Source organism: Carassius auratus, chromosome 18 (genome assembly GCF_003368295.1).
Source record: "Carassius auratus strain Wakin chromosome 18, ASM336829v1, whole genome shotgun sequence".
Taxonomy (NCBI): domain Eukaryota; kingdom Metazoa; phylum Chordata; class Actinopteri; order Cypriniformes; family Cyprinidae; genus Carassius; species Carassius auratus.
The window spans coordinates 8,811,331-8,827,252 of record NC_039260.1 but is presented as its reverse complement, the minus strand read 5'-3'; the positions used below and the strand labels follow the sequence as shown (position 1 = coordinate 8,827,252).

General features: G+C 40.3%; 1 pseudogene; it reads left to right on the top strand.

Annotated features, from left to right (window-relative positions):
- The window catches only part of LOC113118008 (splicing factor 3B subunit 3-like), a 32,917-nt pseudogene that overhangs the window by 2,904 nt on the left and 14,091 nt on the right, over positions 1-15,922 (top strand).

Sequence of the window (15,922 nt, the reverse complement as noted above, 5' to 3'; positions counted from 1 at the left end):
ATTTCCTCTAATTTCATTATAGTAACTAGATTGCAACAGCCGATAAGAGGGAGGAATGTGGGAGTATGGGTTTGTTACCAGAAACTCATGTAGAGTCAGTGTAACCATACTTCTCCTGGTTTTTCTTTAACCTGAATCTTTTCATTAAATGTGATGCAATTTCAATTTTTCCTTTTTCTTAGGAGTGTTACAAGCACTTGTTGCATAAAGAACATCTGTAAAGTTGCAAAGACTAAAGTCTCAAATTCAAAGAGATATTCTTCATCAAAGTTAAAACAACTCATTCAAACACCCCCCACATGTCTACGTTACTATGGAAAATTTGCAGAATGCAGCCCAGATTTTCACGCAAAGGCGGCGTGTTTTCAGTAATCACAGTTAATTTTAAAGCAGCTATGTCTGGGAGATGCTGTGTGTATCCAGGCAAAAACACTTTATTTGGCCTTCTGAAATCAAAACTATGTCAAAATATTGTTACACCACATACATAAAATAATAATCTTTAAAAAAAAGCATCATATGACCCCCTTTAATCTGCACTGTAGAACACATTATGCTAAATGGCTTTGGAAGTGTGAACTCAAAACTTTTTTTTTTCTTTTCTTTTGTTGTTAGCTACCTGTATCAGATTGCCCACTTGGGTGATGACGATGAGGAACCAGAGTTTTCCTCTGCAATGCCTTTGGAGGAGGGAGACACATTCTTTTTCCAACCTCGCCCCCTTAAGAACCTTGTGTTGGTCGACGAGCAAGAAAATCTTTCTCACATCATGTCCTGCCAGGTGTGTGAATGTATTTTGCAGTGACGTTGAATGAATTTTTTTTTTTTTTTTTTTTTGGTGCTCACTCAAGCTGGGAATTACTGAAAGCAAGCGGGGTTACGTTATGTAATGTTAGCATGAGAGCAGATGTGTGGGAATGAATCACTGCTTGGATGACTGCAAAATTGAACTGCTTGTTTTGTAGTTACTAAATTGCAGAGCATTTAGTCAGATTTCAGTAATTGAGCATATAAACACTTCAGGCTTTTTTTTTTTTCTTCTCTTTGAACTATCAGTTCACTTATGTAATGAAGAAAGCTACAACCAAGATTCCTCTCCAAGTAGTGTTGAATTCTTTTGTAACTGTACTGCAGATTGCTGATTTGGCTAATGAAGACACCCCGCAACTATACGTGGCATGTGGCAGAGGACCCAGATCTACACTGAGAGTTTTGAGACATGGACTGGAGGTTTGTGTTGCTAGGACTTGCATTTCGCTTGCACCTTTCACAACATGCTTGCAAAATGGAAATGTGACACCCACTGCATTAAGAAGTCCTTGACACTGTATGTGGTTTTACAGTTTCGATTATAGGTTTTTCCACCGACTATTTATATTTTGATGTGTTAAAGAATGCATGATTTCAGGTTTCAGAAATGGCTGTCTCTGAACTTCCCGGTAACCCCAATGCTGTGTGGACTGTCTGAAGGCATGTAGAAGGTAAAGGAGCCATTCATTTTGAGTGTGTGCATGCACATTAATTATGCAGACATGTTTGAAGTGAATATTCTGCAATCAATTCTTTGGAGAAAAAGAAAGGTATTTAGACTTGTCATTTTCCTGACAGGAAGGATTTTAGGGGTGCAACGGATCGTAGATGATCCGTGATCTGTACGGACCAGGCCCCACGGTTCGGCACGCATGAGATTCACGGATTAACTGTTAAGTTCAACCATCACAAAGTTTATCATTTGCACATGTTTTGTCTTGCCAGTATACACATTCAAGCAGTTTTAACTTGCACGCTTTATTATTTTTTTTTAATGTGTGCTCAGCCACAGCCACACGCACCTGAAGCATGCACATGCAGAGAGAGAGAGAGAGAGAAGCGCGATTCAGACACTGCGTGATTCCTATTTCACATACCCACAGTTATGTTAAAATAACCGCTTTAGTATTCTTGTAAACCCAGTCAGTTATGTCTTGTGAACATAAACAGGTGAGAAAGAAACTGGATGTTTGTGGGTATTAGGTCTGTGCATTTGGTCTTAAAGATACAGCAGCTAATGAATAGTCTACCTGTTTCTGTCTGCTAATCAAATAACACCACAGCTCTAAAAAAGATTAATCTGCATTTAACTTGTGCAGTGAGCACTATTGTGTTAAACTTATGCACCTAAATTCTGATATCTGTAACTTATTTTTTTTCATGGATGCTTGTGATTTGTGTAATTGTTCTTATTTAATCTTATTACAAAATTTGAGTTAAGAGATTAGTTTTTGCTGTGGTATAGAAGTACTTAAAATAAGTTTTTTTTTTTTTTTTTTTTCTCCAGATCTGAAGAATTCTCCGATCTGTGACTCAAAATCCACATACATGACTCTGGACCACAAAACCAGTCTTAAGTGTAAATTTTTTGTTCAATTTATTGTTAGAGGTTTATTTATTTATTTATTTATTGTGGCTTTTGCTAAAAATATACCCCAGCGACTTAAGACTGGTTGTGTGGTTCAGGGTCACATAAGATCTGAATCGTGAATTTTGTGATCCATTGCACCACTAAAGGACATTTTTTTTAGAAAGGCATTTAAACCTTAAAATGGTAACTTAACTGCAATCAAGATATGTACTCATGCCATGTAATGGCTTCTCAGAGTCCTGCAGGACCACACAAGCTGATTTCTGGTGCTTTTTGTAAAAGATTGAGCTCACATGCATAAGCAAGTACAGCCTAGATTCTCCCCTTGAAGCATAAATTGAGTTTTGCAGCATCCTCTCACTTGTAGGAACTTTTTACCAAGTCATATTCTAGTAGATAAACATTTACTTGGCATGCACAGTGGAAGTTGGGCTCTCAGTCACGGTCACTGTCTGCCAGATATTTCTCTGAAATCATGTGATTCATGATTAAAGTTTTTGGCCTGTGCGTGCAGCCTGAGCTCTGCAAGGTTTTTATTGTGGTCCGTATACTGGAGTGGTTGAGGGATTCAGTTTCATTTTGACTGTACAGCTTTGTGAGAGGTAAGCAAATGGTGAATTGTTCATTTACTCAGTGTTGTTTAGTTACTATTATAGAAAAAGATTTAGAATAAATAGCTTAAATTAAATATATATTTAATTTACACAGTGAAAACAGTGTATGTATGCATAGGACGATGACCGGTTTCAAGGTATAACGTGGTTTGAATTAGTGACGGTTTCAAAACCGCTAATATTTTCCATTTATACCGTTTCTGCGGTATGCACAGTTTTTTTTATGTGCCATCAAAGATGGAAAGTTCAGGACTCCTTAGTTGTGTGCAGCTCAGAGTGTAACAAGTCACAAGACCACTCCTCCGGTTGGTGTGAGTAGTCAGTGGATATGTTAACATGCAAAAAAAAATTCCGATTGACGAATCTGAATGTAGTGTTTACACAAAAGATAAATAAAGTGATCGGGTTGATTTGTGCATTTGTCACAAGCTTCAAATCGTATTAGTTTTTTTTTGACATGCGCACACTGCACAAAAAATATAGTTTATCACTGTTTGCACAAACCTTACATGGTTTCTTTGTTTTTAACAGCAGAATTAATATTTTTCCATTTATGGATAAATGTACATATAATCTGCTTTGCCTTGCTGCTTATATTTTACATTCAGTAAAAATGCCCCTCTCCACATCCAAATTATTTGGTAGCCAGTAGCCGGTGAGAGTCACTTGTGTGTAGGATGACCGAAGGAGGTGAATCACTGGAAACTTTTACCCATCAAAAAAAGCTGAAGTCAGCTGTATGGAAATTTTCTGGTAAAGTAGACTAACGATCTTCCGTACAGATGATGTTTTAGTGCCGATAGCTAAGAAAATATGTCCAGGACGTACATAAACTATATATGGGTCATCTTCATTTCTCCCTCTTTCATCCCCAATCAAGACAGAGACCCACCTGCCGTTTGTTTCAGTGTTGAAATAAATGCACTGTTTGGCTATTTGGCTTGCTACAAAGGCAGATAACATGGCTTAATATCTAGCTAACATCAGCTACTGTAGTTGCCTCCCTCACGTTACTTCACTGAGCGAGGAATGGCAGACTAAAGTACTACGTTTCTGCGATTTAGTACAATAATTACATTAGCTGGTTATCACATCTATACTTTTAAGCCTCCTGCCGTTGTTTACATCTGTTAAAAATCATGACATAAAAAAAAAAAACTGATGGCTCTCAGGTGTCTTTGTTGCTGTTTGAGTCTTGTGCAGAGAAAGAGGTGTGTGAGACACTCGTGCTCTCTCTTTTCTTGTGTATGTGTGCACAAATCCTCATACCTTACCACTCCAAACTTAATCCAGGAAAGGTGAACATTCCAGTATCATAACTTGTACTGAAAGATGAATGTATAGAGAGTGAGAAGGTCACCAAAAACCTTGTTGAGCTGCAGGTTTGACGGCATAAAAAAAAAAGGAATTTTTTACAGAAATAGTTTTGATTTGTTTTTGATTATTGAGCTGCAGATTTAGGCCCAATCCCAATTCTATTTTATACCCCTCCGCCTACCCCTTCCCCTTATCCCTGAAAACAGAGCGTCAAGGGTTAGGGGAGAAAATATTCCCCTAAGGATTGGGACACTACTACCATGATGTCACATGCCATCATTCATCATCTAACTCTTACAATACACACACATGCTGGTGTGCATTAGAGCCTTTAATTATCGTTCTGTATTAATGAGCTGCTTACTGACACACACACACATATCGGAAATTTCGCAGCTCACACATCCAGGAGAAAATAAACTTGTCAACGCTGCCCCATGACTTTTATTATATACAGTTTATATACTGAATCGCTACATTATATTTTCCAGCGACGAGAGGATACAATCGCTGTTTTTAAGTAAACTCACTCTAAAAAAAAAAAAATGAACACACGGACGCGAATACATGCAACTTATATTTCTCTCTCTTTCACTGTCAAATAGGCAATATTTGAGAAAATGGTTTAGCGATTTCTAATTATTGTGGGGATTAGCCCCCATAAATGTCTAAGGCAGTTATTACCCTGATCAGACATATGCTGTGGCACTATCATGCAGTCTGTAATATGACGTTAGCAAATATTAGCAATTTCTTTTTTTTCTTTTTTTTTTACAAACATTTCTTTGAGTAACATGACCATTAATATGAACTCACAATTGAATGTAAGATAAAACAAATGATTAAATTTCTTTAAAATCTTTATTTATGCCAAAAAAGCTTACATTTATGTGTCTCTTTGTTCGCTGTAGCATCCATGTTGCCGAGATAATTCATACCCCTTCGTTTGAAGTGTGGTCCCAAAAAATCTTCATTTGAAGGGCTAACTGGCCCTTCCCCTTACCCCTTCCCCTCCAACCAAAAGAGAATCGAGACACCCCTACCCCTTCACGTAAAGGAAAGGGGAAGGGCGAAGTGGTAGAATTGGGATTGGGCCTTAGGCTCACCTAAGTGTGTGTGTGTGTGTGTGTATATATATATATATATATATATATATATATATATATATATATATATATAATACATACACCCACACGTGCTTGCACATACATATATACAGGTGCTGGTAATATAATTAGAATACGATCAAAAAGTTGATTTCCATTTAAAAAGTGCAACTTGTGTAATATATTCATTCATTACACACAGACTGATATATTTAAAATGTTTATTTTAATTTTGATGTTTATAACTGACAACTAAGGAAAATCCCAAATTTAGGGATCAGACTATTGTGAAACAAAACCCATTCAAAAATGTGGGGGAGATTAACAAAAAGTGGACTGCAGCTGGAGTCAGTGCTTCAAGAACCACTACGCACCGATGTATGCAAGACATGGGGTCAACTGTCTCATTCCTTGTGTCAAGCCACTCTTGAACAACCGGCAGCGTCAGAATTGTCTCGTTTCACAAAGGACTAGACTGCTGCTGAGTGGTCCAAATTCATGTTCTCTGATAAAAGTAAATTTTGCATTGCCTTTGGATATCAGGGTCCCAGAGTCTGAAGGAAGAGAGGAGAGGCTTGCAATTCACGTTGCCTGAGGTCCAGTGTAAAGTTTTCACGGTCAGTGATGTTTTGCGGTGTCATGTCATCTCCTGGTGTTGGTCCACTGTGTTTTCTGAGGTCTAAGGTCAACACAGCCGTATACCAGGAAGTTTTAGAGCACTTCATGCTTCCTGCTGCTGACCAACTTTATGGAGATGCAGATTTCATTTTCCAACAGGACTTGGCACCTGCACACAGTGCCAAAGCTACCAGTACCTGGTTTAAGGACCATGGTATTCCTGTTTTTAATTGGCCAGCATACTCGCCTGACCTTAACCCCATAGAAAATCTATGGGGTATTGGGAAGAGGAAGATGCGATATGCCAGACCCAACAATGCAGAAGAGCTGAAGGCCACTATCAGAGCAACCTTGGCTCTCATAACACCTGAGCAGTGCCACAGACTGATCAACTCCATGCCTCGCTGCATTGCTGCAGTAATTCAGGCAAAAGGAGCCCCAACTAAGTATTGACTTCTGTACATCCTCATACTTTACATTTTCATACTTTTTAGTTGGCCAAGATTGCTAAAAATCCTTTCTTTGTTTTGGTCTTAAGTTATATTCTAATTTTCTGAGATACTGAATTTGGGATTTTCCCTAGTTGTCAGTTATAATCATCAAAATGAAAAGAAATAAACATTTGAAATATCAGTTTGTGTGTAATAAATAACTATAATATACAAGTTAAAATTTTTCAATGGAATTAGTGAAATCAACTTTTTGATGGTACTCTAATTATATGACCAGCACCTGTATAAACACACACACACGTATATACAAACCTGATTCCAAAAAAGTTGGGACACTATACAAATTGTGAATAAAAAAGGAATGGAATAATTTACAAATCTCATAAACTTATGTTTGATTCACAATAGAATATAGATAACATATCAAATGTTTAAAGCGAGACATTTTGAAATGTCATGCCAAATATTGGCTCATTTTGGATTTCATAAGCGCTACACATTCCAAAAAAGTTGGGACAGCTAGCAAAAAGAGGCCAGAAAAGTTAAATGTGCATATAAGGAACACCTGGAGGATCAATTTGCAACTTATTAGGTCAATTGACAACATGATTGGGTATAAAAAGAGCCTATCAGTGTGGCAGTGTCTCTCAGAAGTCAACATGTGCAGAGGATCACCCAACCAACCTACATCTCTGGTATGGAGAGGACCCAGCCTGTTCCTTGTGTGCAGGTGCAGCCCCAGCAACCCTCAAACACATCATGGTGGGTTGTAAGACAAGCCAAACTCAAGGAAGGTACACCTGGCGCCATAACCACGTGCTGAGGTGTTTGGCTGCCGAACTTGAGAACAAGAGGGCAACCACCAACGCCGCGCCTCTAAATGCCCAAACTACCATCCCGCGGAGAACAACCTTCATGCGGGAAGGGGAGAAACAGTGGACTAAGCCATCACTCCCAGACTGTGGCCCACTGAACGCAGCCCGGGATTGGGAAATGCGGGTAGACCTTAACCAGAGGCTCACCTTCCCACCCGAAATTGCAGCAACCAACCTGCGCCCAGACCTTGTCCTTTGGTCCAAGTCCTGCCGGCGTGTCTTCATCGTTGAAATGACTGTCCCATGGGAGGATGCCATCGACGAGGCATTTGAGCGGAAGAGGCTGCGATATGCCAACTTAGCAGCTGAAGCAGAGGGGCGGGGCTGGAACGTGAAGGTGTGGCCAGTGGAGGTGGGATGCAGAGGTTTTGTAGCCAGCTCTACCACAAGGCTCTTGAAGGAAGTAGGGATCAGAGGGCAGTCCCAACGGAGGGCAATCAAAGAACTTGCCACTGTAGCGGAACGGAGCAGTCACTGGCTGTGGCTGAAACGTAGGGACTCAACATGGGCTGCCAAATGATCGCATGGTGCCACCACCGTGCGACACACACCCGGGTCTGATCAACCCGTGGTGGGCCAACCCCGGCAGAGGGTGTCTTGTGATAAGTGGCCGAAACACCCAATGAGGTCGGGCACACAACTGAAGATGTGTCACACTGATGGCACCATGAGAAATTTCACCCCACTCAAGATGACATCCCATTCAATTGTTGTGCTGAACATTAGGGATCTTTTTAAACATCCAGTCCTACTAAGAATCCAGAAGTCAACATGTGCAGAGGATCACCAATTGCCTTAATGCTGTGGCGAAAAATAATGGAGCAATATCAGAAAGGAGTTTCTCAGAGAAAATTTGCAAAGAGCTTGAAGTTATCATCTAGAGTGCATAATATCATCCAAAGATTCAGAGAATCTGGAACAATCTCTGTTCGTAAGGATCAAGGCTGGAAAACCATACTGGATGCCTGTGATCTTCAGGCCCTTAGATGTCACTGTGTGACATACAGCAATACTACTGTAATGGAAATCACAACATTGGCTCAGGAATACTTCCAGAAAACATTGTCGGTGAACACAATCCACCGTGCCATTCGACGTTGCCGGCTAAAACTCTATAGGTCAAAAAAGAAGCCATATCTAAAAATGATCCAGAAGCGCAGGCGTTTTCTCTGGGCCAAGGCTCATTTAAAATGGACTGTGGCAAAGTGGAAAACTGTTCTGTGGTCAGACGAATCAAATTTTGAAGTTCTTTTTGGAAAACTGGGACGCCATGTCATTCGGACTAAAGAGGACAAGGACAACCCAAGTTGTTATCAGCGCTCAGTTCAGAAGCCTGCATCTCTGATGGTATGGGGTTGCATGAGTGTGTGTGGCATGGGCAGCTTACACATCTGGAGAGGCACTGTCAATGCTGAAAGGTATATCCAAGTTCTAGAACAACGTATGCTCCCATCCAGACATCGTCTCTTTCAGGGAAGACCTTGCATTTTCCAACATGACAATGCAAGACCACATACTCCATCAATTACAACATCATGGCTGAGTAGAAGAAGGATCCGGGTACTGAAATGGCCAGCCTGCAGTCCAGATCTTTCACCCATAGAAAACATTTGGTAAAAGGAAGATGCAACAAAGAAGACCTAAGACAGTTGAGCAACTAGAAGCCTGTATTAGACAAGAATGGGACAACATTCCTATTCCTAAACCTGAGCAACTTGTCTCCTCAGTCCCCAGACGTTTGCAGACTGTTATAAAAAGAGGGGATGCCACACAGTGGTAAACATGGCCTTGTCCCAACTTTCTTGAGATGTGTTGATGCCATGAAATTTAAAATCAACTTATTTTAAAATGATAAATTATCTCAGTTTAAACAATTGATATGTCATCTATGTTGTATTCTGAATAAAATATTGAAATTTGAAACTTCCACATCATTGCGTTCTGTTTTTATTCACAATTTGTTCAGGGTCCCAACTTTTTTTGAATTGGGTTTGTATATCTGATGTGTGTTTGTTTCCTTTTATGGTTGCAAATTAACCCACGTTTTGCAAAAGTTTCCAACCAGAGAATTGTGGCTTTCCTTTTCACAGATGAGTTTGATGCCTACATCATTGTGTCCTTCGTTAACGCTACCCTGGTGCTTTCTATTGGTGAGACTGTGGAAGAAGTGACAGACTCTGGTTTCTTGGGCACAACGCCTACCCTGTCATGCTCGTTGCTTGGGGAAGATGCACTTGTGCAAGTGAGCGACATCTCTCTGACCTGCATGAATGCACAATATCCCATTGAACCTTTTCTGCTTCCTTGTTACAGCAAAAATTCACCCAAAAATGAAACCAGTCTTTTACAGGTTGTTGTAAGTTCTTTGATAGTGTTGTTTTCTCTCACCAGCTAGCTTAAATGTTACTGCACATGACGTAATGGCGTACCTTCAGCATGCAAACTGTTTTTTAAAATGCCATCTAGTATGTGACGATGCCAAGGAATAAAAGTAAATGTAGGCAAAATAAAATAATTTTTACAATAAGTTGGGCTCCATTGTGTAATAAGCAATTTAAAATGACACACATTTATTCCTCTGAATATGGAAAGGAAATAAAACCTAGTTCATTAAGAGCATGACTCAAACATCAATGGGCTTATTTAAGTAATATTATTTTTTTAGTTATTTTTATCACCATATCTCCCACATATGTGTGTGTTTGCAAGGCGGTGTTGCAAGTTGGTGAATGAAGATGCTTGCCAGGTTATGCGTCATTATTCTGCTTTATTAATTTATCCAGTGTAAAACTTTGGTACATAAATGTGGCATTTTGTTAATGACTGTTCTACTACAGGATTTAAGAGTAACAGCTCACTACCAGACATTGTAACTGTCTGTCACGGGCAATTCTAGTTTCATTTTCCATCAATTAATTTCTTAAAGTATTCTTTGACTATGTCATCATCTAGTGGCACAAATGTTTTTTGGCCTGATGTCAAACTTGCTGACCCCTGCCCTACAGGTCTACCCAGATGGGATCCGTCATATCCGTGCAGATAAGAGAATGAATGAATGGAAGACTCTGGGGAAGAAGACAATTGACCAATGTGCTGTCAATCAGAGGCAGGTGGTCATTGCTTTGACTGGAGGAGAGCTGGTCTACTTTGAGATGGACCCCGTATGTTGGTAGACATACTTATCTTGCATTGTAACCTGAATATTCATCTGTTGTTTGAATGTCTGTCTTTCCATTTAAGAATTCTCTCTTCCTTTCCAGTCTGGGCAGCTGAATGAATACACAGAGGAAGGAGATGTCGGCAGATGTGGTGTGCATGATGTTGGCAAATGTGCCTACTGGTGAACAGCGCTCCCGTTTCCTGGCTGTTGGGTTGGTGGACAATACAGTCCGCATCATTTCCCTGGATCCATCTGTAAGCTACAATCTGCTTTTCTTCCATTGTTCAGCTGATTTGGACATTAAAACAAGGATTCTAGTCACTGTGCCCACTGCACTTGAGTGAAGTGTGTAATCTCTTTGTTGTACAGAACTGTTTACAGCCGTTGAGTATGCAGGCTCTTCCCGCCCAGCCAGAGTCTCTTTGTATTGTGGAGATGGGTGGAGTGGAAAAACAGGATGAGCTGGGAGAAAATGGCACCCAATTGGCAAATTGGCTTTCTATACCTCAACATTATCCTGCAGGTTAGAAACTCTTGTGCTTGCTCTGGGGTGGTAGCAGAAATTTCAGGTCTTTTCCCAGCAGCTGGCGAAATGGGAAATTGAGAGCTTTTTCATGTACTTTTGAGCTAGGCATGCATCCTGATTTTATCTGACATAGGCCAAAATCATATGCTAAAATCCTCACCCCTTTCATATAATCGTCTTCAAGCTCACATTCGTATCTGCCTCCATCCAAATCAACAGTAGAACCAAATTATCGCCCTACTTTTCTTTTTAGATAATCTGTTTCACTCAAATGTAAGGCACTGCGAAAGAAATGACCTGTTGCTACTTCGGTTTCATTGCAACTTTAATGGGTGAGGAGACTGATAAGGGAGCCTTGAGTGATGGATAAGCAAAAATGTGTATACTGGAGGCACACTTGTGAGTTCCCTTCAGCAACCTAAAAAGATAACTGTAGAACCCCTTATGGCTGGCAAGTAGTTAGGTCAAAATTGTAAAAATGAAGACGGGTGAATTGTTTACTGTAAGAAAAAAACTACAAATGTGCCATTTGGGACAAGAGTTTTGAAAGGAAACCATAAGAGGTACAATGTGACTTCAGTGTGACTGCCCTGTTACTTGATGAAACAACTGGACAATCCATTGCTTCTTTCTTACCATAATCACCTCTTTGTTTGTAGAACGGAGTGTTACTGCGTACTGTTTTGGATCCAGTGACCGGAGACCTATCTGATACTCGAACTCGGTATCTTGGTTCTCGTCCTGTCAAGCTTTTCAGAGTCCGGATGCAGGCCCAAGATGCTGTGAGTCACCTTTACATTTTATGTCTGTTTCGATGTCGCACAGCTTGCTGATTTGCTGACCTAAGTTATTACATGACCTTTTACTGTTTAGGTTCTGGCCATGTCAAGTCGTTCCTGGCTGAGTTACTCATACCAGTCTAGTTTCCATGATTTTCCTACTTGACCAGTGATCGGATAGTCATATTTTTAGAAGTAAATTAAATGTGCATGAATAATGCAAATCTTGTTGGTCCTACAGTTTCCATCCTTCCATGTTTTTTCCATTTTTGGGATAAAATGAGAAGAACTGCATTAGGTGTGGACCTCTCTTCCCTAAATGTTTTACTGAATTGCTGCTACATTTGTTTTGATTAGTCAAGTAGTGCAGTTAAAAAAGGTATTTCCTGTTTGTGTTGAAAGTCTGTACTAGTTGCCCTTTTGCAACTATCAACCTCTTTTATTTTTGCCATCCAAGTCAGCTGCCATTTTATCAGCACAGGCATGATTCTGTCAAATTATAGACAGGAAACAGGTGGTTTTGACTTCCAGGATTTCATAATGACTAATTCAATCTGTAACCGATGTCTAAACTTTTTACTCTGCCTTTTAATTTTTATTGCATGCCTTTTTAACCATCTCATCTCATCTCTCCATACCTCCCTCAGGATTTTGGCTCTTGAGAAACTGGGTGCCATCTTCAACCAGGTGGCATTCCCCCTGCAGTACACACCTCGCAAGTTTGTCATCCACCCAGAGATAAATAACCTGATCCTGATTGAAATGGACCACAATGCCTACACTGAAGCCACCAAAGCCCAGCGCAAGCAGCAGATGGCTGAGGTCAGTGAACCTGGCCTTCACAGGGCACTGTTAAGAAACAATGCTTTGGTTGTTTTCATCTCTCCTGGATTTTTTTTTCTTATCTCTGTTTACTCTCTCTCTCTCTCTCTCTCTCTCTCTCTCTCTCTCTCTCTCTGTCATACACTCGTTTTCCCAATCTAATTACTGACTGAGGCAGAACTTCATTACTTTCTTGTCGGAAGTTGTCTGTCATGTCCATTTTGTGGCTGCCTCATCACACCGCATGTTTGCAAGGGTAATTCCACTTTTTACGAGCCATAAAAGTGACAAGCACTGTGAAATAAGCCATGGTTACTGTGGTGGTCCCTCAAAGATAAATCATATTGATGCAGTTCTTTCAACAGTTGAGTGTATATAGTAAGAATAAACAGTCTACAACTGCAGTGTAAAAAGACTGCTTCTGAATGTGTTTCATAACATAGAGTTCTCTTGTTTATCTGCAAATTGTTCTGAAAACATTCTTAAATCCACTATGTGGCCAAAGTGGACAGTCACTTATAATTAGGGGGTTTGGTTTGGCCCTTTAATTCCAATGACGACGAATCATAATGCTACTACATAGAATGAAATTCTAGAAAAATTTGCACTTCCAACTTTGTGGCAACAGTTCGTGGAAGGCGCAAGTCTATTCCAGCATGACAGTGCCCCTGTGCACTAAATGATTTAGTGGTTCTTCTGTGGTGGAACTCGACTGACCTCCATAAGCCCAGACCTGAACCCCACAACTCCTTCAGGATGAATTCAAACTCGTTGACCTAGACCATAGTTTAAGCTCAATGAAGTTCATGTCTCAATGGTAGCAAATATCAACAGCCCTTTTCTAACTTCTAGTGGTATACCTGTTAGCACCCAGTTAATAATGACAGTTGTTTGAAAATAAGATACAGATTGTTGTCAGTTATTTAATTGATAGTGTATCATAAAAAAAATTTAATTCTTTATTTCTGCTTTACAGGAAATGGTGGAGGCAGCGGGAGAGGATGAAAGGGACTTGGCTGCAGAAATGGCAGCAGCTTTCTTGAACGAGAACTTGCCAGAAGCCATCTTTGGGGCACCTAAAGCAGGCTCTGGGCAGTGGGCCTCATTAGTACGCATTATCAACCCCATCCAAGGAAACACACTGGACCTGGTGCAGCTGGAACCGAATGAGGCTGCTTTCAGGTGAGGATTGTTGAACATATGGGCTGAACAGGACAAAGCAGGCTCGAACTCTCTACTGGTTCTACCCAGTCCATTTGTTCTGGATTTAGAATACTGAAAAAGCGAACAACGTTAAATTAGTCTCTTCCATATCCCAACTCTTTCTCTGACCTTAATTCCTTTTCATTTGTATGTTTTGTAGTGTGGCTATATGTCGATTTTCCAGTGGAGGCGATGATTGGTACGTGTTGGTGGGTGTTGCCAGAAATATGATACTAAATCCGCGCTCCGTTGCTGGGGGTTATATTTATACATATTGGCTAGTTGGAGGTGGAGACAAGATGGAGTTTTTACACAAGGTGAGCGAAATGACTTGGCATGAAACTACTGATTGGTCCCATGTGTTAGCTGGGGGCTCAGCAATGTGGAATTCCCCACAAATCATTCAAATGTGCCCTAGAAATCCATTTAAGCATAGCAAATCACAATAAACTTTTTGGTGTTGGTGTTCTGGCCATGGCCCAAAAATACCATGTTGTGAATGTTTGTGGTCCAGTTTATATGATGTTTAATGATGTTTTGACCCAGCTACATATAAAAGCCATATGTTAAACTGTTATTTTCTGGTCAACTTCTAAAAAAAAGATACATTTGAAATTGATTTAGGTATTGGTTCTGATTAACAGACGCCCGTGGAGGATGTACCTTTGGCTATTGCTCCATTTCAGGGACGAGTGTTGATTGGTGTGGGCAAACTCTTGCGCATCTATGACTTGGGAAAGGAGAAACTTCTTCGCAAGTGTGAAAACAAGGTGAGAAGTCAGAATCACAGGTTTTTTCAAGAGGAAGTGAACAAACATTTTTCTTCTATTTTTTTTAACACTGAATAATGTGAAAGTAACGTCAGTGACATAGTACTTGATGTTGATGCATAACCACATGAAAATAATTGAAACAGAAGTTCAGACCACAAAGTGGTTGAGTACTTCACTGAAATGGAGTTATATAAGCTTGCAGATGAGTTTATTATTTTTCGCACAAGTAATCCACACTGGCATAAAGCGTTAATATAATTGAGAAACAGCTAATTGGAGAAACTTTTGCTCCTTTATGAGATGATTTTGTATGTCTTTGAAAGAAGCTTTAAAAAGGTCCAACCTGCTAAACCCAGATGACTAAGTCTCCTTTTCTTGTTCTTGCAGCATGTTCTTAACTTGGTAACAGGCATCCACACTGTTGGACAGCGCGTGATAGTATCTGATGTTCAAGAAAGTCTATTCTGGACGCAACGCGAACCCACTCATCATCTTTGCAGACGATACATATCCTCGCTGGGTCACAACCGCCTGTCTGCTTGATTATGACACCATGGCTGCTGCAGATAAGTTTGGAAATATCTGCATTGTAAGGGCCATCACCCATTTTAAAATCTTTGATACCAGTATCACACATGTACCAGATACCGAATTTGTTTGCCAAGTCAGTGTAAACTCTTTGATTCCAGGAAATATTTTAGTATAGATGAGCTTTTTAACATGTTGACAAATTGCCAAAGTTGCATAATTTGTTAGCAGTCGCAATGGAGGAAAAAAAATTAAAACATTGTCATCATCTGTATACATTTGCTACTCACTGCATACTAGACTGCATTTTATTAATTTTTTCAAGTCCGCCTGCCTCCCAACACCAGCGATGATGTTGATGAGGACCCCACAGGGAACAAAGCATTGTGAGACAGAGGCTTGCTTAACAGAGCATCACAAAAGGTAGAAGTTTCTTCTACACTCATTACTCACTTTCCCACAGGTCCCGGAAAGACCTTTGGCACTGAGCTGTCCTTACCGCTCATTGTTTTTGTCTGTCTGGTTGGTTTTGCGGTTACTGTTCTCCTTGCGCACACTCAGAGACCTGCACCCCAAAACATCTGGCAGGAGTCCACACCCCGCTCTGTTTCTGTAACCTCAGCAGCAAATCTTGTCCTCTCGCCAGAGATCATTATGTGCAGATTATGAGCATGGAAATGTTTAGGTGGACACAAGGGAAAGTCCCTATTTGCACACCAATGACTTGCGTCTAGCTTTGACGGACATG